The 25642-nt window shown below is 48.4% G+C and overlaps 1 long non-coding RNA gene across 1 annotated transcript in view; it reads left to right on the forward strand.

The window, feature by feature from the left end:
- Nucleotides 1-25433, forward strand: part of LOC138283709 (uncharacterized) — a 303047-nt gene extending 277614 nt beyond the window's left edge. The window contains exon 3 of the long non-coding RNA XR_011201292.1: nucleotides 25240-25433. This is a non-coding gene — a long non-coding RNA (uncharacterized lncRNA). The remainder of the gene's footprint in view (nucleotides 1-25239) is intronic.
- The last annotated feature ends 209 nt before the right edge of the window (nucleotides 25434-25642 follow it).

The raw sequence follows: 25642 nt of genomic DNA on the forward strand, positions 1-25642 counted from the left end.
TGGGTCCCATCAATGGCCCCAAAGACATGTGGTATATGTCCCATTGCATAGAATCCAGCCTTCTCAGTCAATTCATCTACCTGGGGGAATGCGATGTAGCTGCACATGTGTTTGAGCAAGGCATCCAGTACTCTTGCAAGCACATTAGAGAACATTGGCTGTGACATTCCTGCAGCCAAGCCCACTGTCATCTGGAAAGAGCCTGTTGCAGTCCACGGGACCCAGGAGGCAGAGTCCACCGACGTTGAGGGGATCAGTGGGACGGAGGGCAATGGGAACACCATGGCGGGGAAAGAAGGTGATACCACTTACTCTGATTCCTCCTCCAATGGGAGCTCCCTGGTGGTGGCGGACCCCTCTGGGACCACCCCAGCTTCAGGTTCAACCGCCACCCCCGGTACCAGCACCGCCCTCCCAGTAGCTCCCCACTGAGTTACCCGTGCCGCTCACCCAGGAGAGTGGGCATTTCCTTCACCCTAGGCACCTCAGGCCCTGCCCCTGTCAGCCCTGCTGCCCTCAGTGAGGAGGCTATTGACCTTCTGAGATCCATCTCTGTAGGGCAGTCAACCATAGTGAATACCATCGAGGGGCTGGCATCCCAGATGCAGCAATGTAATGCCTTCCTGGAGGGCATTCACAGTGGATTGGCGGCCCTCCAGAAATCGTTTAAGGCACTGGCCTCTTCACTGACGGCAGCCAGTGTCCCTGTTTCATCTCTCCCCCTCCAACTACCACTTCCCAGTCCCAGTCTCCTCACCCCCAACCCATCCCACACACACATTCTGACAAACATGCACCTAAAACAACACACACGACCCGCACAGACAAACACAGGCAGCACACTTCAGTCCACAAGCACTCACACAGCCAACACACAGATGCACACACAACATCATTCACGGACTCCATTGTCTCCCCCTCCTCCTCCTCCCTCACATTCGCATCCTCACTGACACCTACATGCACTGCATCAACAATCCAAGAACCTGCCACCTGCACAACCCTGCCTACAGTCACCACAACAGCAGACCAGCAGACATTCACCCCACACACCACATGTGCAGTCACCACCATCACCACCTCAAGCAGCACACCCTACCTCACTTGCAGACACCACCACAACATCCATCCATCCACACATCATATTTGTCCTCCTCTACCCTGTCTGACCCCCCACAGACACGCAAACGCTCACACTCAGACACCCAACAGCCATCCACCTCACACACGCACACTGTCCATCCACCTGCACACAAGTCCAGCACAGCTCCTCCTCCTACAACCACTCCCTCTACCTCCACTCCCATCCCTCTTCCATTAACCCATTCCATTAGCCCTAAGAAGCTTTTCTTTGCCTGCCTTGACCTCTTCCCTTTCCCCCCGCCCTGCCCATAAGAGGAGGGTCCCACCCCTCCAGCCAGTACCTCTAGCTCCCAGTCTGACACTGCTCCACTCCCAAAGTCTCCAGCTGCCACTAAGGGGCACATGAGTGTGACGCTGCCCCCCGCCAAGGACACTCCTCCCCCCAAAATGTAGGGCTAAAGTGCCGCCCCCTCCCTAAAAGACTACCAAGACCATGAAGCCATCTCCAAAACCTAGGGCCAAGGAATCCCCACCCAGATCCAAAGCCTAAGATGTCCCACCCAAATCAAAGGCCAAGGAGGCCCCACCCAAATCCAAGGCCAAGGAGGCCCCACCCAAAACTGGGCCCATTTCCAAAATGATGCCCCTGAACAGTGGAATCCCGATGTTGTCAGAAGTCAAGTTGGGGCTTGGACTTTGCCCTCTGCGCATTTGTGACTTTGGACTTCCCCATGGGCCTGCATGTATATATATATATATATATATATATATATATATATATATATATATATATATATATATGCACTTGTGTATCTTTTTGCATTTTGAATATTCATCCAACAGGAATACAGTGGTTGGAACAGTGTATGTGTCCTGGGTTTCTTTGCTTCGGGGTTCTGTTACTGTTGTTTTACTCTGCAGATGGTTCTGGGTGTGTGGTGTGTGTGTATGGTGTGTGCTGTGCGTGTGTGTGTGTCACTCTCCCCTAACTCCCTCCCTCCCTTGTGTGCTACGCGGCTGTACTCACCGCCGTCGTCTTCATTGGTCCCCTAGGACAGCCATGGCATGGTACAGCATCGGAAAGACTTGCAGTTCGGGTTCCATGGCAGCTGCCGACTCCTGTGTGCCCCTGGAGGTGAGTGTCTCCTTTTATATGATGTGGTTCCGCCAGGCTTTTGCTACCACCAGAAATCCTGGCGATGTGCTATGTCCTAATATGGTGGGCGGATCCTTGTCTTCTGCCTGCCTGTAGGTGGCCTCCGCCATGTTCATTGTTTGTACAGCGCTGGCCGTTGGTGTGGAACATTGGCTGTCTATGGGAGGGTTCACCGCCATGGTCATTATTTGGCGGTCATTAGAACCCTGCACCAAAATCCCATGCCAAGCAACATAGATGGGTGTCACACACACTGTACTCACCCCCTTGTGGCTGCTGTGATGCCCGCAAGTGCCCATCCACCTCTGGGTAGGCCACTACCAGTATGCGGGCCATCAGGGGGGTCAGGTTCTGACGGGCACCCCTCCCTTGTTGGGAGGCCGTCGCCAGCTGGGCCTCCGCGGTCTCCCGGGCCAAGCATCTCAGGTCCTCCCACCGTTTCCTGCAGTGGGTGCTCCACCGATTATCGACCCCCAGGGTCCTCACATCTTTGGCGATGGCACACCACAACCCCTTCTCCTGATGGGCTTTGACCTGCAGAGGAAACGCAGACAGAAGGACACCATTAACCATACAATCCAGCCTGTCAAAGATATGGCTCTCATACTGCATTTGCCCCTCATCAAGCACACACATGACCTGTACCACTGCATAGACACTGCCACCAGCCATACCCACCCAAAGGACACACTGCTAGCACACACACATCTCCATGCAGCCATGTCACATGCAACATACCCATGGTGTACTCACCTGTTGGTCTGGAGGCCCATTCAAATGCCCACACAGATCAAGGACCCCATCCATGAGCCTCTCCAACTCCTCCGATGTGAAGGCTGGGGCCCTTTCCCCTGTTGCATGAGCTATGGCAGGTTCCACACACCGATCACAGCAGCACACGCAGTGGAGATGTTGTCCTGTGGAAAGTCAGGAATCAAGTAAAGTGGTAGAAAGAAGATGACGGTACACGTATTGATTTAAAACTGAGTCATTGTTGTCGATTGTACACACCTAGACAATTCCAGTGTCTAACATACAAACATGCTCTGTGTTCACCGATGTAGTGTGTCCATAGTTCCTGTTGTCACTCCCTTCTTACTTTTAGGTCCCTTAGGTACCAATCACTACAAAGCAATAGGAGGAGGAGGCAAGCACCCGTGTGCAGACCCCTTGTCGACTTGGCTACACTGGGGGACAGGCACATCATACTCACATATCGTCTAGACAGGGCCACAAACACAGAGCTGTGTGCACAATTGGAGCCTGATCTGCTACCTGCTTTCCATTGCACCACAGTGAAACCCCCTCTTGTGCAGGTACTCTCAGTGCTCCATTTCCTGGCAACTGGCTCTTGCCAGGTGACAGTGGGCTTGGCTGCAGGAATGTCACAGCCAATGTTTTATATTGTGCTTGCAAGGGTTTTGGCAGCCTTGCTCAAACACATGTTCAACTGCATCACATTCCCCCAGGTAGATGATTTATCCGCTGTGAAGGCTGGATTCTATGCAATGGGACATATACCACATGTATGTCAGTGTATGCCTTCAGGAGTCATAGCCCACGCCATTGTGCAGGGCTAATGTGTGCCCCTCACTTCTAGCAGGTGATTCCGGCTACCCAAACCTGTCCTGGCTCCTGACCCCTGTTAGAAATCTGAGAACAGGGGCTGAAAATAAGTAAAATGATGCTCATGGGTGTACCAGGAGAATTGTTGAAAGGACCTTTGGGCTCTTGAAGGCTATGTTCAGGTGCCTCCATCTAATAGGTGGATCCCTATGCTACTCCCCTGAGAAGGTCTGCAAAGTTGTTGTTGTGTGCTGCATGTTGCACAATTTGGCCCTCAGACGGCATGTTCCCTATCTGCAGGAGGAGAGGGGGTGACAATGCACCTGTGGCAGCAATGGACACTAAGGACAGTGAGGAGGAGGAAGAGGAGGAAGATGTGGACAACAGGTCGTATATGATCCTGGAGTACTTCCAATGACACTCAGGTAATACTGTTGAACGAAACATTTCTACATTTTAGTGTTGTGCTGTGTGACTGTAGCATAATGCAAGTCATTACCTTTGCATCCCACCTGACTGTTACCTATGCCTTCCCTTATTGCAGATGTTGTTGGTGTTCCAACAGTGTACTGCTGTGATATGTGCAGACTGCTGAGAAACATTTGTAGAATGGATCAACATGTTATTGGACATTTACGCAGGTTCATGCAGTTCATTACAGTGCAATACATTATACATTACCTGTAGATAAAGCACTATTACTCCAGTTGTGTCCAAGGGTGTTTATTGAAAATTGGTAAACAGTGGGAAGTGCAATAGAGTGGATTGATGGTTGGGAATAGTCCAGTGTAATGGGCCAGTCTGTTTGTAGCACAGGTCCAGTGTCCAAATGGCCATAGGAAGGGGAACAATGGCAGTCCAAAGTGGAGAAGGTGACACAGTGGAAAACAAGGGGGACATTCAGGAGGGCCTCATTTCCTGGCACTGGTCTTTGTCTTTGCAAGTGTCTCTAGTGTCTGTCTGGGTTGCAGGGGCTGTTTGTGGGATGGTTCACCTTCTGCAGGGGGAGGGGTGTTGGTGGTCCTATAGCAGGGTCTCCTGTCCACTAGCTGCACAGATGTGGAGGACTGGTCAGTACATTGGCTAGTGGAAGAGGCCCGCTGGTGTGCTGTGTAGCCCCTCATGATGTTAGCCATGTCACCTAGCACCCCTGCAATGGAGACCATGGTGTTTTTCAGGGCCTGCAATTCTTGCTTGATCTCCTGGTGGCATTCCCCCTGCAGCCGCTGGTTCTCCTGCATGATGTTTATCACCTGACCCATTGTGTCCTGGGATTGTTGATATGCCCTGAGGACATTAGTGAGTGCCTCCTGGGCAGTCGGTTCCCTGGGTCTGTCCTCCCCTTGGTGCACAGCTGACCTCCGACCGCCCCTGGCCTCCTGTGCCTGTGTCCTCTGAACGGTGTGCCCACTGCCACTGACCCCTGGACCCTCATTGTCTTGCCTGTGAGGTGTGGACTTGGGTCCCTGTACAGGTGGGCACACTGATGATTGACATGTTCTGGGGACAGAGGTCTGGGGAAATTGGGTATCTGCTGTGGTGTTGGATATTGAGAGGGGAGTCTCTGTGGTGGACTGGGTGTGGGCTGGGGTAGCCAACTGACCAGTGGTCCCTGATGGGCCAGGGAGTTCATCCATATCCAGAATCCAGAGTTTTTGTCATCACTGGGGTCATCTTCTGGTGGCAGACTGGGTAGCTGTGGTACCTCCTCGCCGCTGAGCTTGGCTGGAGCACCTCTGGGGATGTAAGAGGTGTATTATGCCCCAAGTCTGTGACCTATTCTGCATCCCTAGCTTCCCCTATATTATTGCTATTGCCCTGCCACCTTTGTGTATGTTGATGGATTGTGGGATTGTTAGTTCTCCATGCTGTGCATGCATTGGTGGTGAGTGTACATGCAGGGCTGGAAGGGATGTGCATGCGGTGGGTGTGGCATGCTGGGTTTGGCATTTAGGTTTGTTGACTGTGGTGGTGCACTGTGTGGGATGGAGTGGGGTGATGGGAGTCAGGGTGGGGGTCGAGATGGCATGCAGGTTTGGGGGGGTGATAGGTAGTAAATGTTGACTCACCAGTGTCCAGTCCTCCGGCAACTCGAGTGAGTCCCTCAGAATGCAGAATTGCTAAGACTTGCTCCTCCCATGCTGTAAGCTGTGGGGGAGGAGGTGGCGGTCCCCCGCCAGTCCTCTGGTTAGCAAACTGGTGCCTTGCTGCAATGGAACGTGCCTTCCCCTGTAGGTCATTCCACCTCTTCTTTATGTCGTCCCTTGTATGTGGATGTAGTCCCACGGCGTGCACCTTGTCCGCGATCCTCTGCCATAGCTCCATCTTCCTGGCAATGGATATCTGCTGAACCTTTGTTCCAAACAGCTGTTGTTCTACCCTGACTATTTCCCCAACTACGACCTGCTACACCTCAGTGTGAGAGTAACAATCACTCCATAATTACCCATTGTGGTGGATCCGGCACCCCGGGGAGCATATACACTAACTGGGATAGGTGGAGAGCAAGGGCGTAGTGTCCTACTGACAGTAGCCCCATGCCTCCGCAAGAGTGGCGTGCCATAAGTTTTGCTGACGATGAACGGGGGTGGGCAGAACCCCACACAAAGGCTCTGTTCGCTGCATCAATCGGTCTCAGGGTTGAGAGGGGTGCGTGGATGGGTAACATGCCTAACACATAAGTGAAGCGCGGCAACATGACCATCCTTACTGCATGTACCCTGCCCCACATGGAAAGGCCCAAATTAGACCATTTCTCAAAGTCCATATTTATGCGGGCAATTAGAGGGTCCTGATTATCTGCCATCAAGCGTTCTAATCCTTGCTTAACGAGTATCCCTAGGTATTTGAGGCGGAGCTTGTCCATCAGAACGGGAATCCGTGTATCGCTGCCCCCGTTGTGATAAGCGAGAGGGGCAGCGCTTTGCTCTTGTCCCAGTTCACCTGATACACGGATAGAGTTGCTAAACCGTCAATAATCTCCAGTAAGGCCGGGAGGGAGCAGCCTAGGTCTGCTAAGGTAATTAGGATGCCATTGGCATATAGGTAAAGTTTGGAGACCCCCTTGCAGAGGTATTCCTGTAGGTAGGGCGGATTGGCGGATGGTGGTCGCCAGTGGCTCCATGGCCAGCAGGAATAGTAGTGGCGAGAGGGGGGCAGCCTTGTCTCATCCCTCTATGGATTGGGAAGGGTTCTGATAGGAAGCCCCCACACTTGCGCCATGGGGCAATCTTTTAGTAGGTGAACTTTGGAAATTAATTGGTCATCCAGACCAAATTTCCTCAGGGTTGCGAACAAGTAGTCCTATTGAATGCGGGCAAATGCTTTCTCAGCATCTAGGGATAAGGCTATGGCTTCGTCCAGCAGATTTCTGGCTTCCCACAGGGTATGGGAAAGAGTGTGGAGGCAATAACTTTGCACAATTGGACTGCTAGGATGCTGGCTAAATTTTGATATCTCCGTTCAGAAGGGAGATGGGTTGATAACTGCCACAGAGAAGGGGTCCCGCCAAGGTTTAGGTATAACCGCAATCACTACCCTATTGGAAATTGCACCCAACAAGCCTTCTCAGCATGCCTCCCAGAGGGCCTCGTATATGGAATCGACCAACTCTTCACTGGCCCATTTATAGAATTCTGAGGGAAAGCTCTCCTCCCCCAGTGGTTTCTGATAAGGGAGGTTGGAAATGGCTTGTGCTATTTCGATCTTACCGATCTCTCTGTATAGCAGGGCTTGGCACTTGGCTGATAGACAGGGGAGGAGAGTACTCTCCAATAAGGCCTCACTTAAGCAGGGCTAGCCACCATTTCTGGGGTTGTACAGCCACTAGTAAAAAGCCGCAATCTTGTTGGCAAGTGGGTGAGTAGTTCCCCATTAGGAGATGCAATGGTGGGAATGGCCTGAGCAGCTGCCCTCTGGCGAAGCTGAGCTGCTAAGAGTCAACCAGCCTTTTGCCCCTGTTCGTAGTATCGTCCTTGCAGGCGTTGCAGCGCATATTCAGCCTGGGACATGTATAGTTTATTGAGGGCCACACGGGCCCACTCTAGATGCTGACTAGCTGGCATAGATGGGTGGGCTGTGTACTGTCGCCCTCCAGTTCTGCCTGGCGTGCTTTCCTATGCTTGTTGGATGTGCAGCGTCACGCATCATTTGTCTGTGAAGGGTCGCTTTTGCAGCTGCCCACATAACCATCTGGGAGGGGACTGTGCCTTTGTTGTGACGCATATAAGTCGGCACGTGGGCCTTTAGTTGTGTTTTGCCCTGGGAGTGTGATAACGGTGCACAGCAAAGTGCCTTGGCTTGGGGCCCAGAGAGATAAAGCACGTGTCGATGGATAATAGGATCAGGGAGTGGTCCGAGAGACCGAACTCCAGTATTCGAGTCTTGGATCTGGGGCACTATGTTATGCATCACGAAGAAGTAGTCCAAGGGTGACTGATTTCCATGTACTGACAATAAAAATGTGTATTCCCTATCTGTGGGATGCGTGAGCCTCCAGTAGTCCACCAGCCCATGATCTGAGGACACGTCAGCTAGAATGGCCCTATCATGGTTGTGCTGACATCTATAGGTCCGATCCTCTCAAGAACTGCATCTCGAGGCAAGTTCCAATCACACCATATATATATGTGTGTAGCGGGTTGCCCCGATCTCAGCAAGAAGGTGGTTTATTTGGAGGAGGAACAATTGCTTGGGGCCTATAGGTGTATATACTGAGCCGACACATAGCAAAAAATCACCCACCTTCAGATTAGTGAACACATATCTCTCCTCAGGATCAGACCATGACCTAGTGACAGCTATGGGCAGTGACTTACAGAGCAAAATCGTCACCCCACCTTTCCTTGGTGTACCGCTCTCCGGCATCTACGGTGCAGGACAGCAACTAAACATTGCCTTTCATACCCAACCACGGCGCAGCTCACTGGATTCAACATCATTAAGATGCATCTCCTGGAGGAGAGCCACATCAGCCCGTTTTGACTGGAGATGAGAGAGTATCTTCTTTTGTTTCACAAAGTGGGTCGAACCATTGACATTCCAGTTTCGGATAGAAGCAAGGCCCCAAGGGTCTGTGGATTGTGGGTCCAATGCTCTTGGTCAGAGGGGCCCAGGCTGGAGGCAGGGTGCACATGGAGGCCAATAGTGGATAGTGGGACCTATGGTGCCATAGTGGGTAATAACAGTGACAGTGGACAGTCTGGGGAACATGGACAGCTCATCTCCGACATCATTTTGAACATTAAAACATCATAAAATATTCGTAATGAGATATTGTGGACCTAGTTTCAGTACATGTCAGTATTTAACCCAGCAACTATGCATGGCATCCTGCATTTTACATGTTACCTGTTACATTTTACATTTTACATACCCCTGCTGTAGCTCTGTTAGAAACCTGGTTCACCAATGAGGTGATCAGTAAATAACTAAATAAGGATGGGGAAGAAGGAGGGACAGAGAAGTCAGAAGCCGGAACAGAGCAGTGCAGTAGACATCAGAACTGAACTTAACATAACACGGTCTGCTGGTGAGCATCATCTATAGTCTGATTGCACCACGGCTAGTGCACATCATATAACAGCGTACAGCAAGATACTCATCCGTCTGCCGACAGAGGGGCGAAGTCCAGGCGTCTCATTCTCATCCTTTGGGTCACGTGTGGCCCACGTGGTCGCTGTGGCTTCAGGTGGGGACCTGGAGAGGTTTCAAAGGGGAGCAAGACTTCTCCCTTTCTGACATCTGTTTGTGGTGCGCCCCCACCTGCAGCACTTGGTCTCTGTTGCTGTGGGTTCTCGCAGGCCTCTTCGGATCCCTGCCTCTGGGGTGAGGGTGTTTATTGTAATGGTTTCTTTCCTCCAATGGGGCTTGAGTAGGCGTTGCGCCCTGAATGTCAGTGGTCTGTCCCTGGGGCTGGTCTATAGAGGTTGTGTTCATTACCTGGACCGACAGGTTGTCCAAAACAAAATCGTAGGTCCTCCGGTTCACAGAAATCTTTTGACTTACCGTTTTTGGTGATCACATCCATGCTGGGTCAAACAAACCATATTTCACATCCAGTTGGCGTAGTCAGGGTCGGAGTGACAGGGATGCCTTTTGACAGTTACTGGTCTCCTTCGAGAAGTCCACTGTAATGCGGACCTCATATCCCTCATTCGTGAATGGTCTGTGGGAGCGGGCAGTTAAGAGGAGTTGGCGGGCCTCAGCGTGTCACAGGAGACAGGCAATGATCGGTCGGGTTCTGGATGTGCCATCCTGCCGCCTTGGGCCCAGATGGCATGCCCCCTGAAACTCCAACGGTGGATCAAAGCATAAGCCTGTTATTGTAGGAAGGGAATTCGAAAGAATGGCTTGGATGTCCGTCTCTTCTGTTTGTTCCAGGAATCCAAAAAAGTGGACATTGTCACTGCTACTCCTGTCCTCCAGATCAATAAGCTTACTGCAGAGGTATAAAAGTTTTTTATCGCAGTCCAGTGAGGTGATGAGATGGTCCTCCACTGCCTCTACCTGCAGCTCCAACCCCGACACTCGGGACTGGAAACCTGTAATGTGTAAGCATATGGATTTAGTCTCTGCTGCCAGCAAAGACATAGTGGAGTCCATTCCTTCCAGTCTGCGACCCACAGCTGTGACTTCCTGAAGTATGCGTTCGATAATTGTGTTCTTCACTGGACAAGCTGTGGTGTGGGGTAAGTCCGCTGACTGTGATTCTTGGGCAGAGGTCATGGAGCGTGAGTGTTGGAGGGCTTGGGAGAAGAGAAGTTGTCTCGCTGGTTTACCAGAGGGTTGATCTGCAGTTTTACCATTGGGCATCTCTAGGACAGGCTCCTTGTGTTAGGTTGCAGTACTGGAAGAGGGGGAGAAGGAGGCTCCAGTTATAGAAGCCTGCTCAGTACAGATATGGACGCGGTCCACGGTTCGGGCCTGTCCTTGTTTGTACTGGCACCCAGATGGAGGCCCAAGTCTTCTTCTAAAGGAGGGGGTACCGGCTCTACTGTTATTTCATGTCAAAGACCAAGGAGGCCACCCTGGCCATCGCATGCTCAGCATCCCCTGTGCAGGATTGCGGGGATGGGGAGGTGTCATTGGTGATCCATAGTCTCCTGCTCTAAGAAAATCCCCACCTATGAGCACCACTGATGTCTGGTCTTGTCCCGCTCTGGCAGGAGGCCCTTGACACTTCACCAGGTCCAACGGATAATGTTGCGTGGGGTACAGGCGGGGTTGGTAGGTGCTACAATTGTCAGTCGCTCACAGCTTGGAGTACCTCCGATCACTGGTCCGTGCCACTTCTGGTAGTCTGTGCCCAGGCCTCCCCACTGGAGTCAGTGGCAGGGCAGTAGACGGTTTCTCCGTGGGTCCGCTTGCTGGTCTGTAGACGCAGTGGTCCACAAGGTGCAGGTGGCGGAGGTACCTTGGGAGTGCAGTCAAGGGAAAGTTGCTGGGGGTTGCAGGCAGAAAGGTGAGATGTGGCAAGGCCTGTCCCAGAGGGCAATCCAGTCCTCTCTTCCAAACAGGGTCACCCGCGTCCTGCGGGGTAACAAAGCTACAGGCGCAGCCAGTAGTTCCCTCTGTGGCTAGGACTCTCGCCAGTCATGATCTGTAGTTCTGTATGGGGGAGTTGTGGCATCCTAAGAAGGACCTCTGTTTCGACCGGGACAGTGGTGTTAGTGGGGGGGCACCGGTCCCCCGGCGTACCCCTCGATCTCCTCCCTGTTTGCCTGATTGGCTAACTGGGGCCCTGCCCAGTCGCCCAAGTCACGGGTCGGAGATGGCAACGCGGGGCCTTACAGTGCTAAACGGGTGGGGTGACCAGAAGGGGTGTGGCGTGGGGGGAGCCCCCCGGATGCCCATTGCTGAGATGCTGGTGTTGTGCTGGTGCAGAGGGGCTACTGGCTCCATATCCCGCCCCTGCTCACCTCTTTGCGAGGGCTCTGCTTTGCTCAGCAAACAACGAGTCCTTCTTCGTGTGGTCGCAGGTTGGAGCAGGTGCCTGCAGTCAGGGGCTCACTGGTACAGTATGAGGGTGTGGGAGAGTCTTCCAAGAGATGGGGGGGACCCCGATGGCGTCCACTGCTGAGGTGCTGGTGGGGGGGTCGCTGGCTCCAGCCCTGAGGCATGTCCACAGCCCACCTCTGGCCTGGCCTGACTGACTCGCACGGCTGCTGTCTCGCTGGGCTAGTTAGGTCCCTCCTGCATGCCCTGCATGTCTTCAGAGCTGGACAGGCACACGCAGTGGGGGGACCTCCTTTGGCCCATCTGTTGGGACACACCACATGGAAGGTCCATCGGATATCAAATAGCGGTCCTCACAGCTCCCAGGTGCCCCTGTCCAGAGCCCGCCGCCTTACAGAGCCCCGAGATTAAGCGCCATCTTCATCCCTGCCCATACCACGCCCCCTGTCTCTTAACCTGAAAGTGCTCCCCACTGATACTTGGGGTTTTGATGGGTCTGAATCTAAATTTGACATTAAAACTGGAAGAACACATGAGTCCCGTGGTAGGCTTGAGGAGTTGAAAAGTAAATTAGAATCCACCTCAGGAAATCTTTAAAGCTGGGCTGGACATGTGTTTGAAAAGTTCTCTACGATTTTGCAGCAGCTGCTTGATAGTTCCTGCCAGATGACCATGGGCAAGATTATGGCAAAACCTTGTCCCTCACGTTTATTAAATAGAGAGATTAATACCCTCATTTGTAAACAATATAGGGAATACTCTCTGGAAAGAAATATTCAGTTGTCCCTACTGAAAAGAAGAATGAGGCATTTGAGGGCACGTCTAAAAAGAGATGTAAGTGTCAGGTTTTGGGTCAATATAAGGGAAGCAGCAGTTAAAGGCCAGTCTAGGCGTTTTGGGTCGTTAGTGGCTGAAGGATGTAGCTCGAGAACCAGATTGCTTCCAATGGTCATCAATGAAGCAAGCTGGTCCATTTTTATCTCAGGACTTTACACTACAAATGGGATACTAAAGGAGCGATCTTTAGCTGTAGCGATTCTTCTTTATATACTTCCCCCTCTGCGAAAGAAATTGAGGAGGTCATTATAGGCATGCGCAGCTCAGCAGCAATGAGGACAGATAAAATTCCTATTTTAGTTTTAAAACATGATGCCTTTAATTGGAGTAAAATTTTATTTCTGGTCTTTCAGTGTTGTTATGAAACTAGGAAAATTCCTCTGTCTTGGAAGGGCAGTATTATTGTTGTATTATTTAAGAAGGGAGATCATAGTTGTCCTGGGAACTATTGCCAGATTGCTCTGCGAGATGCAGTGGGCAAAATATTTGCCAAATGCTTGCTGTCTCAGATCAGTGAATGGGCAGAAAGAAAAAAAAAGTATCCCTCTGGAGCAATCTGGGTTCAGAAAGAAGCACAGAACAATTGATAACATCTCGGCCCTTCAGGTCATTAATGAAAAATATGTCTTTATGAGAGGGGGGGGGGTGACATAGGCAGATTTGATAGATTTCTCCACAGCATTTGATAAAGTGGATCGGGCTAAGCTATGGAGAAACCTTGCAAGAATGGGTATGCCATGTATCCTGTTAGATCTGGTCACCGCCCTTCATTCCTCCACCTGGTGTACGGTGCTGTTAGGTGGTGATAGAGGTCTGTCTCATTAAATTCCAACCCTGAATGGACTAAAGCAAGGGTGTAAGTTATCCCGTTGCTGTTTTCCCTGTATATCTCAGACTTGCCCAGCTATTTGGCCCATAGAGAGGTCTTCGCCCCCATGTTGTGGGAGGAGGCCAATAGTCTGCTTACTTTACGCAGGTGATATAATCATTTTGGACCTCACCCCGAAAGTATTAAGTAATCGCCTGCAGTTTATAGAGGCCCAATTTTAAAGATAAATTGCTCCAAAAGTAAGATTTTGTGCTTCCACAGTAAGAAGAAACTTAAATATGATAAATTCTGTTGGTCCTTGGGAACCCAGAAGTTAGAAATGGTAAAATCGTACAGTTTTTTAGGACGAATAGTCTGTGGGAACCTCAGTGATGGGGCGCACATAGATACAATTCAGGCAAAGCGCAATCTCAAGCTAATGGCCTGGATGCCCTTTACAGGGGGTGTGGCAGGAGACACTTTAAATGCCTTTTAGAGGTATTCCAGGGAAATATTCCACCGTCTTTGCTTATGGTTTGGAGCAAGTTGGAGTCTTTAAATATGGGTTTTTAGACAAGCTAGAGGGCTGGGTCCTTAGAAGATTATCTTCTGTTAGTTCGGTTTCCTCAGCAGCAGTTTTAAGGCTGGAGATGGGTCCAAGAATCACATTTGTGCAAAGTCTGGCTGAGGTGGTACGCTGGATGGTTAGTTTGGAGAAGAGTGATGACTATTCTTTAAGGTCTCTGCTAAAGAAAGAAATTTTAGCTAGCCGTAGGGCAAAGTATACTATCGGTAGGAATTTTATTTATGCCCTAGATTTGTTGTATTTAGATTCCCATCTTGTTTTTACACTTTCTCCATCACAGTTGAAAACCAATCTTAGGCAAGCAACTTGGTCCTTAAGCTTTTAAACCTGCATTAGATTCTGTGTCACTAGGAAATGCAACCTTATCTTACTTGGAACCTGCCACACAGGATTAGACGATTCTGGCTCCTGTTACAGCAGGGGCTGGTACCGCTCAATGTATTATGGGCAAGATGGTATGGGTGTTTGGCGACTTGTAGTTTTTGTCAGAATGTTATCCAGGATCTGAACCATGTTCTTTTTATTTGCCCGACTTTGTTGTTATATCGTCGAAGATGGTTATGCCCAGCCTGCCTCCAACTCTCCCTACTCTCTGTATCAGAAGTATCGCAGACCTTTTATGTCCCTCCAAATGAATTGTTACAGAATTTTTTATCAATTGGGTCTGGATGCTGTGTTTGGTGAGCAACATGTTAATTTGGGTGACGTAAGAATAGGAGGAGTTTTTAAGGGAGAAGAACTTAAATATTAAACAAACTTGGGCTGACAGATGAACCATGTCAAACACCACATTGGATGGAGAATGTTCAGATAAAAAAAGAGAGCATTATGACACTAGAAGAGCACAAAATGTTTTGGGCTCTTTTTACTCCAAGAATGGAGATGATCATTGTGTTGATTGCAGCCAGAGGTCCAAGAGGACCAGGGAGTTTGAGATCATCCATGACTGTGATAATGATTTATGCAATTTTACATGAACAATCTTAACTGGAAAAAGATAAGTATAACTTGTGTATACATGTTTCCTGTTATAGACATAGTACATGATTACAAGTAGACCAGAGCAGTATAACCGCATCAGATATCACTCTGACTGATCAAAATTGTATGGTATTCCCACCTTTCACTGACCCTTTCTTACAAGCTAGAAAAGCCACAAAGTAAAACCATGTGCAGGTTAAGCCAAGGGCTGTAGGCACAAGTGTACCACAGTCTCCACAAAGGCTCTCTAACAGGGATGGGCAGTTTGAAATGGCCCCTGAAATGGCCCAACACTTTCCCTCTCCCACGCTTCACCGGCATTCCACACTCCCATTTAGCATCTTTACACAGCAGGTGATAAATGACAGTGAAATGATCCCTGGAATTGGGGTTTTTGTGTCTATTTGGAGCAGGTAAATCAAGTTCTACATGCTTATTCTCCATTCCTGACACAATAACAATAAAGGCGCTGCCTGGCCCTGCCACTCCACTTACCAGTGCCCATTCCTCTCTCCTTTTCCTCCTGCCTCTCGTTCACTCTTGCTTCTCACTTGTTATGTGTTATATTGATTTGTATAGCGCACTAATCACCCGAGAGGGTATTCGGGCTCTTCTGACCCTCGGACATTGTTTTGCCTTCTGTCTATGTTGCCTTGTTATCATTACCTTCTGCCGCTTTGGCTTTTGCTGTTATTTCATTTCACTCTTGCTCTTCCTCTCTGCCAATTTCACACTTATTCTTGCATTCTTTCTTTCCCATTATTTTGCCTCTTTCCTGCTTTTTTAACTATTTTTGGTTGTTTGACTCTTCTGCCCACTTTCCATCTCTTTCTCACTTTTCCCTTTGATCTCCCTAGCCTCCGCTTTCAAAATGTATTGCACCCTTTTGCTCCTGTGCAGCCTTTCCATTTTTTCTCGGCCATGTCACACATTTACCTGCATTCCCAGCCCTTGCTTTTGCCCCTGAAAGCTCTATCCACCGTCCTCTTCTCTCCTAAATCAAGTTACTGTCCAAAGGCACACCAACGGCAAACCAGTCTGCGCCGGGGCCACACCTAGAATCCCTGGTCTCCCACTTATCCACCACAGCCCCTGATGCTATTTGGTCATCATCCTATGTGCACGGAACATTGAACAACACTCTGCATGCTGCCCCACTGAAGACACTGTGCATGCACTACCATGGAAGATGCATTCTCCTGCTCCACTTTTCACTTCTCTTTTGTGCCCAACTGCCTGCCCCACTGTACAATTGCACTTTTACCCCTCACTCGATGCTCAATAGCAAAACTTGCAAAACAATGCTTTGCACAGCACAGCCCCTCACCTTGACCTACTTCCTTCTCAACAACCACTTGATGGTCAGACATGCCATTGAAATTGGGGACTGCTTGCACAACCATCTCTTCCTGACTGCAACCTTACTCACCCAGATGTTGGACCGACATTAAAGTGGCGATTCCCTCCTTTCGCACCTTCAAGGTAATTCGACAGGACAAAACCTGCAAACATCATGTTTAAAGATCTTTAAAGAAAACATTCACTGCTTCATAGCACCTGTGCACTCCAGGGACCTCCTGGAAAACCTAACCTAAATTGTGCATATTCTACATCAGCACCCAAGAGGAGCCTTTTTCTGCTGACCTCCTGGAGCACGATCCAACTTCAGTAACACCATCTCAGACATCATCTCCCCACTGGTGCTGGTCTCAACTCCTTCACCCAACTAGGGCTCCTAATTACCACACAGACACTAACACCAACAACCTCCTGGAGGACCTGAACATACTTGGACTCACCCAATGAGTGAAGGACCCCAGCTATGCCACTGGACATGTCTGCGACCCTATCTTCACCAACTTGGCTGAAATCGCAATTGACATGTCTGCTCCCTCACCAGGACCTACCACTTCATTGTCCTCTTCAACCTAAGCATTATATTATGTGTTTGTGTAAAGCACACTATGACCAGCGAGCGTATCCTGGTGCTGAGCAGCTGTGTGTGCCTGGCCCTGCCTATCATAGGTTGGTTAATTGAAAAGCTATATCTTCAGGTTGTTGTGAATTCAATAATTCAAGAAGAAAGGAGGAGGCTCTGATGTGGAGGGAGAGGCCTTTAGTAGCTATGTAAGAGAAAGCCCATCCTCCTGAAATGGTTTGTGCATGCATGTGATGTGTGACAGTAAGAGTCTTACAGAGCAGAGGTGTCTGGGTGGTTGGTAGGAAAGATGTTACTGTTCAAGTAGGTGAGGCCTAAGTTGTGTAGCACCTTGAATGTGTGTGTGAGGTGTTTGAATTAACTGCATTTGTTTATCGGGAGCCAGTTGAGCGGCCTGCGGTGTGGTGTGATGAGAGTTCTATGTAAGAGTTTGAGTATTCATCTGGGTCTCTAGTTCTCGATGGTTAGTAGTCTTCTAGTGAGGTGCTTAGTGATCCTGGCATAGAGAGAATATTCCTGTAGTCTAACTTGCTGGTGACTATGGCACGAGTTACTTTTTTTTTTTTAGTGTTGCTTGGGAGCGATTTGAAGATCTTCCTCAGCATCCTCAGAGGGTGGATGCAGCATGCAGTGACGTGCTGACTTGTGCGGTCATGTCTCTTTTGCTGTTGATTATTTCAGGGTTCCAGGCATGGGTGCTGGTTGTAGGTCCAAGTTCAGCCAGCCACCAGTTGGAGTCCCATGGTGAGGTGTTCTTGCTGAAGATCATTTCTTCTCTATTGTCGTTGTTGAGCTTGAATCAATTGGCTTCATCCAGTTAGCAACTTTGCTCATGCAGGCGGTGAACCTGTTTCTTGTGTTGTGGAACTTGTCTGAGAGCGAGAGTATGAGTTGCATGCTGTTGACCAAGGAGAGGATGTTCATGCTGTGTGCACTGATGACGTGGGCCAGAGGGATGATGTATAGGTTGAAGAGTGTGGGCCTGAGTGATGGACCTTGAGGCATTCCACAGATTAGTTTTTTGGGCTTCTGAAGAGTAAGGTTCCAGACTGAAAGCTTGTCTTCGATCTGTTAAGAAGAAGCAGATCCAGTGAAGAGTGGGTCATTGGATGTCAATCTTGTGCAGGCACCTGTTGAGGATGGAGTGTGAGGCTGTGTCAAATACTGCAGGGAGGTCCAGAAAAAGAGGGCTGCTGTGTCTCCTCTGTCAAGGATCATACAGATGTCATCTGTGACAGCGATGAGTGCTGTTTATGTTCTGTGGTTAAGCCTGATTCAAACTGCTTGGCATCAAGGAGCTGGTGGTTGCTGAAGTGGTCGGTGAGGTGTTAGTTGATTAGTTTCTTTAAGACCTTTGCCGGGTATGGTAGAAGGGAGATAGTTCAGTAGCTGGAAAGCATGGCTGGGCCAGCAGTGGTTTCTTGAGCAGGGGCATGATGGTGGCATGTTTCCATGTGTCCGTGTATGTGGGTGAGTCAATGAAGGCATTTACAATAGGTGTTAGTGCTTCGCTGATCATTAGGAGTCCTTTGGTGAAGGCATCACGGGGCAAGGGTCCAAATGAGGCCTCCAAGTGTATGGCCTTCATGACAGCAGCAATGTCAATGGTGGTGACAGAGGGCAATGAGGTCTGGGTTCGTTCTTCGGCCATGATGGAAAATTGAGTTGCGATGATGATGGGATCTGGTTGAGAGCTGAAGTTGCCCTAGGTGATTTTAGTAGAGAAAAATTCTGGGAACTTGTTGCAAAGGTCTTGTGCGGGGGTGATGCAGGAGGTAGGTGAAATCTTTGTTGATTGCTAAGATTTTGTTACTGCTACCAGTGCCAGCTTTTATGCAATCTGCAAGAGTTTTGAACTTGGTGTTCCTTAACTGCTGGTGTCTTAGGGCTGCTATGAAGATGTCTTTATCTGTGGTGTGTTGGCTTGTTCTCCACTTATGCTCCAGTTGTTTGCAGTGGCAGTGGCTGTGATGTAGCTTTTTAAGGAAAAAAATGGGTCCAATACATGTCCAGCTGTATGGATAGGTTTGGCAACATGCTGGGTTTGGCCAAGATTCCCAAGATTTTCTAGAAGGGATGTCGAATTTGGTTCGCTGCAGTCTTCTACGTGAAAGGTAAGGTCTCTAATGTGAGGATAAAGGTAATGGCATTGATGATGGTGGGTGCAACAAAGCTTGTGATGTAACCGGTGAAACTTGTGTGGTCTCTAATGCATATCTTAAATGTGAGGTGTTTAATGTAGCTGGTGGCAGTGTCCGAGTAGCAGGTGCAGCTAATGGCGTATTAAAATATGATGGCAACTCCACACCCAGGCTTGTGCTGATGGTCTTGCCCCAGTGATCTGGTTGCAGACAGGGATGGCTGTAGTTGTGTTCGGTGTAGAGGCTGGGTTTAGCAATATTTCTGTGAGAAAGAATAGGTCCAGCTCGTGGTTGTGCTGTGGGTCCCATATCTCTGTGGCATGTTTAGTGAGCAAGCAGATATTATGAAGAATGCACACAAGTGTGACGTGTTGTGTGGGTGGTGTTTGGTCTGTGTGAGGGGGAGCATGTGGCTGGTTTGTGTGAGTGTGAATGAGTGGGGTGCTGTTTGATTTTAGTGCAGGAATGGTAGATGTAGGGTGTGGGAGAGTGCATCAGAATTTGCAGGAGACACATGTGAATGCTTCTACCATTTTCTGTGTTGCATTATGGCAGCAGGTGGTGAATGGCGATCGCGTTGAGAGAACAGAGGAGTGCGGCAGGGTAGCGGTGGGTAGTGGGAGAACCAGGGTTTCTGGCACTGGGCTCTGTCCAGATGCAGATGAGCGGTGGTGGGTTTACTGTTGGTGCACCTTTGGCACGCCAGCAACATGTGTCTAAGCTGCAGCCGCCATTACGTAGGTCCTGGGAGGGGTGAGGAGCACAGGATGTTACTTTTGGGGAACATGAATGATGGAAAATCCAATTATGTCACTTCCTGGTAGATGGGTGATGAGAAATGAAGTCCACTTGCTTGGCTTCTTCTTTCAAAGACGATTTTGGTGGGAAACCAGCAATGTCACTTCATATGCAGATGGATGATGGGAAATCTAGTGATGTCACTTTTTCTGCAGATGGATGATGGGAAACCCAGTGATGTAGCTTCTTGTGTAGATGGGGGACAGGAAATGAAGTCTTCTTGCTTGACTTCTTTTAAAGATGATTATGGCAGGAATTCAGAGCTGCCATTTCATGTGCAGCTGGACTATGGGACATCTAGTTATGTCACTTTCTGTGCAGATGATGGATGATGAGAAATCCAGTGATATAACTTCCTGTGTAGAGGGGTGATTTTTCCCTGCAAACATGAAACCACACCCTCCAAAAACACCCAAAGCAACTAGAACAGGATCTTTAAAGAATCATGGACCACAGAGCCTCAAACCTGCCTCCCACAGAACCACAGTGCTCTATCAACAGCTTTAATACCTGGATCACCTCCTGTTTAGATATCCCCGCTCAAGACTAGGGGTGGGCAGAATGATTAATTCCACATTACTCTTGTAAATTAAAATCCCTTGCTCCACTCCACCGGTGGAATTATTCATTCAGCAGCAGTGCACTAAACTAACCTGAACTATATTTGCCTGCTTACCTTTACAGCAGATATCACAAAGCATGAATTGCTGGGTTTAGGACCCCGCAGAGTCTGACCCTGCAGTGTTGCACTGCCTTGAGCAGGTTTGTGCACTGAGAATGTATTTGGACTCGGAGTCCCAGTTATGCCTGCGCAGTGTCTGCAGGGATCACTCTAATAATCGCCGAAATGTGAGGATTAAACGTGGGTGTCGAACATCAAAGTGTGACCTCTGCAGCCGGTTCCCCTGGGGAACCAGGGATTAAACTGTAGTGTGTCATCCGTATAAACTGTACATTTTCATGCTAGGATTTTCAAGGTAATCCAGTTTATGTCATTACTTATGGCAAGATGTGGAATGTTTTCTGTGATTGTTTTATAAATTAGAAATACTTTTAATTGACCCAGGGTTGGCTGCGATTATGAGGCTCATAAAAGATTGGCAGATTCGCTCAGTGTTTATTTAGGGGAGTCAGCCAGAAGGCGAGGGCCTATTCCGCCTTCAGAATAAATGTATTGGGCTCTGCTTTCAAGCTCCAAAACTGCTATCTGAGCGTTATCAAAATCATAAGAGCTATTCATAAAACATCCCAGCTCTCTGTGCATAAACCGTACACTGCTAATTAAAACATCGTCTTACTGTGTAATTTGATGACAAATACACCTTATCCTTGGTGCCTCAGTTCAGTCATGGCCTTTCATTCTGCAGATTTGTTTGTAACTTTAAAACCTTTTTTTAATAAACTATTCTTCACAGGGTTTCACAAACTCAGACTTGGAAGTGTGCACTCTTGAGGTGAACTCTGCCTGTCTATTTATAGCCCAACATTGAGACAGCGAAGTCCTGGCCCTGTCTGCTGCTCAGCAGTGTCTGCATGTACCTGCTGTGCACAGGCTGCTTCCATTCAGCACAATGTGTCTTTTTTTGTCAATGGACCTGGCACCAATTTCTGTTTTTACCCAGAGAGCTCTGCAGTCTGCATTGCCGACCCCCACGAAAAGTTGGGACCAGCATCATACATGGTGCAATTTAAAATTCTTAAGCTATGCTGTTTTCTTTTCTTCCGCGCATTTGTCCATGAAGCGTGGGTGTGTAATGGATATAGTGGCATGATTGAATCAACTTGATCTTCTCCACACCCTAAGTTCAATTATGAAATTGTCTAATAGTGTTAGAAATTGGGTCCCTAGCTGGCAGAGGTATGCACTCTGTCCAAGTAGGGACCATAATCCAAGTCAGGGGAAATTAGTTACACATCCTCAGTTAACCTGTGCTCACCCTCTGATATCTTGGCCCGGAGCAGACAGGCTTAACTTAAGGGACAATGTGTAAAGTATTTGTGTAACACACACACAGTAAAACGATGAAAACACCACAAAAAGTACTCCACACCAGTTTAGAAAAATAGATAATATTTATCAGAGTAAAACAAAAGCAAAATTACAAAAATCCAATCAGTTGAGATATGAATTTTTAAAGATTAAATCAGAAATAGTGCTTTGACCTCACCTGCGGTGAAAAGGTTAATTGAGGTTGCGAGGAACTGGTGCAAGTCCAAAGTTCAGGCCGACCGCAATAGAGGGTAGGCCTGCTAGAGAACCCACCCAGGGTCCGCTAAAACTGTACCTCTAATGGAGCAAAGATTCAACGTCGAGGGCACGATGCGTTGGTTCCAGTCCTCGCATTCAGGTCCTGGAACAGCGCTAAATTCCATTGAAGTGAATGGGATGCATCATCGTCAAGCCACACAGAGCATCATTGTCTGGGAATGCAGGTTGTGAATCCACTGTCGTCAAACAGCCTTTGCATCGGCGTCCGAGGAACAATGCAGCAGAATTTCTCACAAACTTAAGGCGATGCGTTATTTTTTGCAGAAATCAGCTGCAGACCCCACTTCCGAGATCCAGGACTGGGGGGGGTAACTCACACAAGGGTAAGACTCACAGATGGTACAGTCCAGCAGCACTGTGAAAGGAGTAGGTCTTACAGTAATCAAAAACAACTTTTGGAGTTTTTCATTACCAGGACATGTAAAACATAAATATACATGTCCTGCCTTTTACTTACATAGCACCCTGTCCTATGGGCTACCTAGGGTCTAACTTAGGGTTGACTTACTTGTAATAAAAGGGGAGTTTAGGGTATATGATATACCACTCTATAAGAGACTTACAGGTAAATCACATAGGCCAATTGTGTACACACCAATGTTACCACATTTTAGAGGAGAAGCACATGCACTTTAGCACTGGTCAGCAGTAGTAAAGTGTTCAGAGTCCTAAGACCAACAAAAAGATACAAAAAAATATGAGACATACACACAAAAAGATTAGGGGGAGACCAGCTTAAGGCTGTCATTTCTAACAAATACATAATTCAAATGATGGACGAAGAAGGCGTGCAGGTGCTGAAAGAGCACTTCTACAACCCAAAGGACCAGACCACAAGTGAGCTGCTACACCTGAGAACTGAGACTCACTCAGTGCCATTGCAAGCAACTTGAATTCCCATGGAGACACATCCATGATGAAGATGTCAAAAGCACCTACAGATCAGCCCACTGGTTGTTCCATCAGCAACTCAGATCCACCAATGATCAGAATTAACAGAATGGATTGAAAACAGCTCCAACAATGCCGAAGAAATCTTTGCCATAGTGAAAGATTTCACATCCCCTTCTGCCAGCTCCATGACCGTCACCCCATCACAGAACTTCTGCGCTCAACTCTCCCACTACTTCAGCAACAAAATCAGTAACATTTACACCTTCACTGCCAAACAGGAACCACCCACCCTCACTTGCTGCCATCCAGCCTGATGATACAAACACCCCAGAAACCACAGTGAGCTGCTGGGTCACAATTACCGTGAAGTAAGCCACATCAAACATGTCCTCCATTCACTCTGGAGCCCCATTGGATTCCTGTCCACGATTCATCTTTACCAAAGGACTTGACACAATCCGTGCCACACTTACCCTGATGCTTAATGACTCCCACACTCAACCACCTTCCTGGATGGCTGGAAACATCAAACCGTACTACCCATTTTGAAGAATCCCTTAATCAATCAATCAGTCAATCAGAAATTTGTAAAGCGCACTACTCACCCGTGAGGGTCTCAAGGGTCTCAAGGCGCTTAGCAGACCCAACATTCTTGCAAACTAACAACTGTACCTTGATTCCGCACCCTGCTTAATTCCTGGAAAAGTCATCAACAAATGACTGGCCAACCACCTCAACAACAACTACCTCCTCCTCCACCCCTCTTAATCCAGATTCAGGTCCAACCACTGCACTGAGACTGCCCTCAATGCCACAACCAACAACATGAGCCTGCTCATAGATAGAGGGACTACACAACACTCACCGTGCTCGACCTCTCAGCTGCATTCCACACCATCTCACACCCCATCCTCATCCAGCGCCTCCACAAGTCCAGCATATGCGGACCCATTCTCTAATTAATCAATTCCTTCCTCACCGGATACACGCAGACAGTCTTCCTGGCAGCACATTCCTTTGTTGCTCCCAACCTAATTTGCAGAGTACCCTAATGATATTCTTTGCCTACATGACTCCACAAAACAACATCATCTGAATCCATGAAATCAGCATAATTTCATACGCACATGACACCGAGCTCATCCTCTCTCTCTCCGACGACACTCCCAAGAGTCGGACTAAATTCACCTCCTGCATATCCAAAGTTGTCAACTAAATGAATTCCAACTGTCTGAGGCTCAACTCAGACAAGACTGAGGTGCTACTGTTTGGAAAATACACCTACCTGTCAAATCATCCTGATAGCCAGTTGAATTCGAATCAGCACGCATCCCAGCCATTCTTGCTCAGAACCAAGGGATAGTGGTGGACAAACCAGAGATTGATGACCAGCCAAAGCAACATGATCGCCTCTTCCTGCTTCCATACCCTTAAGATCCTCAGAAAAATCTTCAATGGGCTCCTGATTGTCATGTGCAGAACCGTCACTGAGGCTCCTATCACCAGCAAACTGGACTATGGCAACACACTCTGTCTGCATCACTGCTGAGCTCACAAAGGAACCGCAGGTCATCCTAAACCCAGCAGCCAGACTCACCCTTTTAGTCCCAAACCACACATACATCTCTTCACACCTCAAAGCCCTCCATTGGCTTCCCTTCGATAAATACACACTTTTCAAGTTATTCACGTACAAAACCATACACAATCTAGGAACCACATACCTAAATAGCCCCATCAGCTTCCACACCCTGACAAGAAACTTCTCCTCCAATGGCCACCTGCTCACCCAAGTCCCTGACATCCAAAGACCCAAAGCCCACAGGAGCACTTTCCCATATCTAGCTCCTAAAGCCTGGAACGACCTCCCCCTGCACATGAGAGCCACTAGCTCAGTCCTCAAATTCCACAAGAAACTTTCATTGGGCCACTTTCAGCTCCAACACAGACCCAACACAACCTGTTCTGGTGAGATGTGCGCTATACAGATACACATAACATAATAACATAACATAGCGTATCCTTTCAGAGTGCAGTGGTTAATACAATGTCAATAAGTTAATGTTCTTTTTGTGTTTCATTTTTATGACCGGTTCTTTTTTAAATGTTGCCTATTAAAATGAGCTATGATTTGGACACATACACATATGAACTTTGACTCGTCAAACTATATGTCAACTGTTTATTCATTGGTTATTCTTTTCTTATCCTGAATATATTTGCAGGTCTCAGAACGATTGTCACCACCCTCTTCAAATCCTCAAAACTGCTGCTGGATGTCCTTCTGCTGATGCTGTTTGTGCTGGTTATTGTGGCTTTGCTTGGAATTCAGCTTTTTAAAGGAGATTTACGACGTAAATGTGTTTTGAACACAGATCCTGCAATCATTCTAACGAGAAACGAATGGGACGTATATGTCCGCAATTCATGTAAGTAGTGATTCCATTGAAGCTTTTCAAACTCTAGGCATTGTGTACCACACCGACGTTATGTGAAGGTAGCAAGTCCATGTCATAATCATTTCACCAGACAGACACTTGAGCCCCGAGATTCAGAAGTTTGTATGAACTTACATTTCAACACCTTCAAATGACTGCTCCTGGTCATAGAACCAGAATATATTGATAT

Source organism: Pleurodeles waltl, chromosome 1_1 (genome assembly GCF_031143425.1).
Source record: "Pleurodeles waltl isolate 20211129_DDA chromosome 1_1, aPleWal1.hap1.20221129, whole genome shotgun sequence".
NCBI classification, from domain to species: domain Eukaryota; kingdom Metazoa; phylum Chordata; class Amphibia; order Caudata; family Salamandridae; genus Pleurodeles; species Pleurodeles waltl.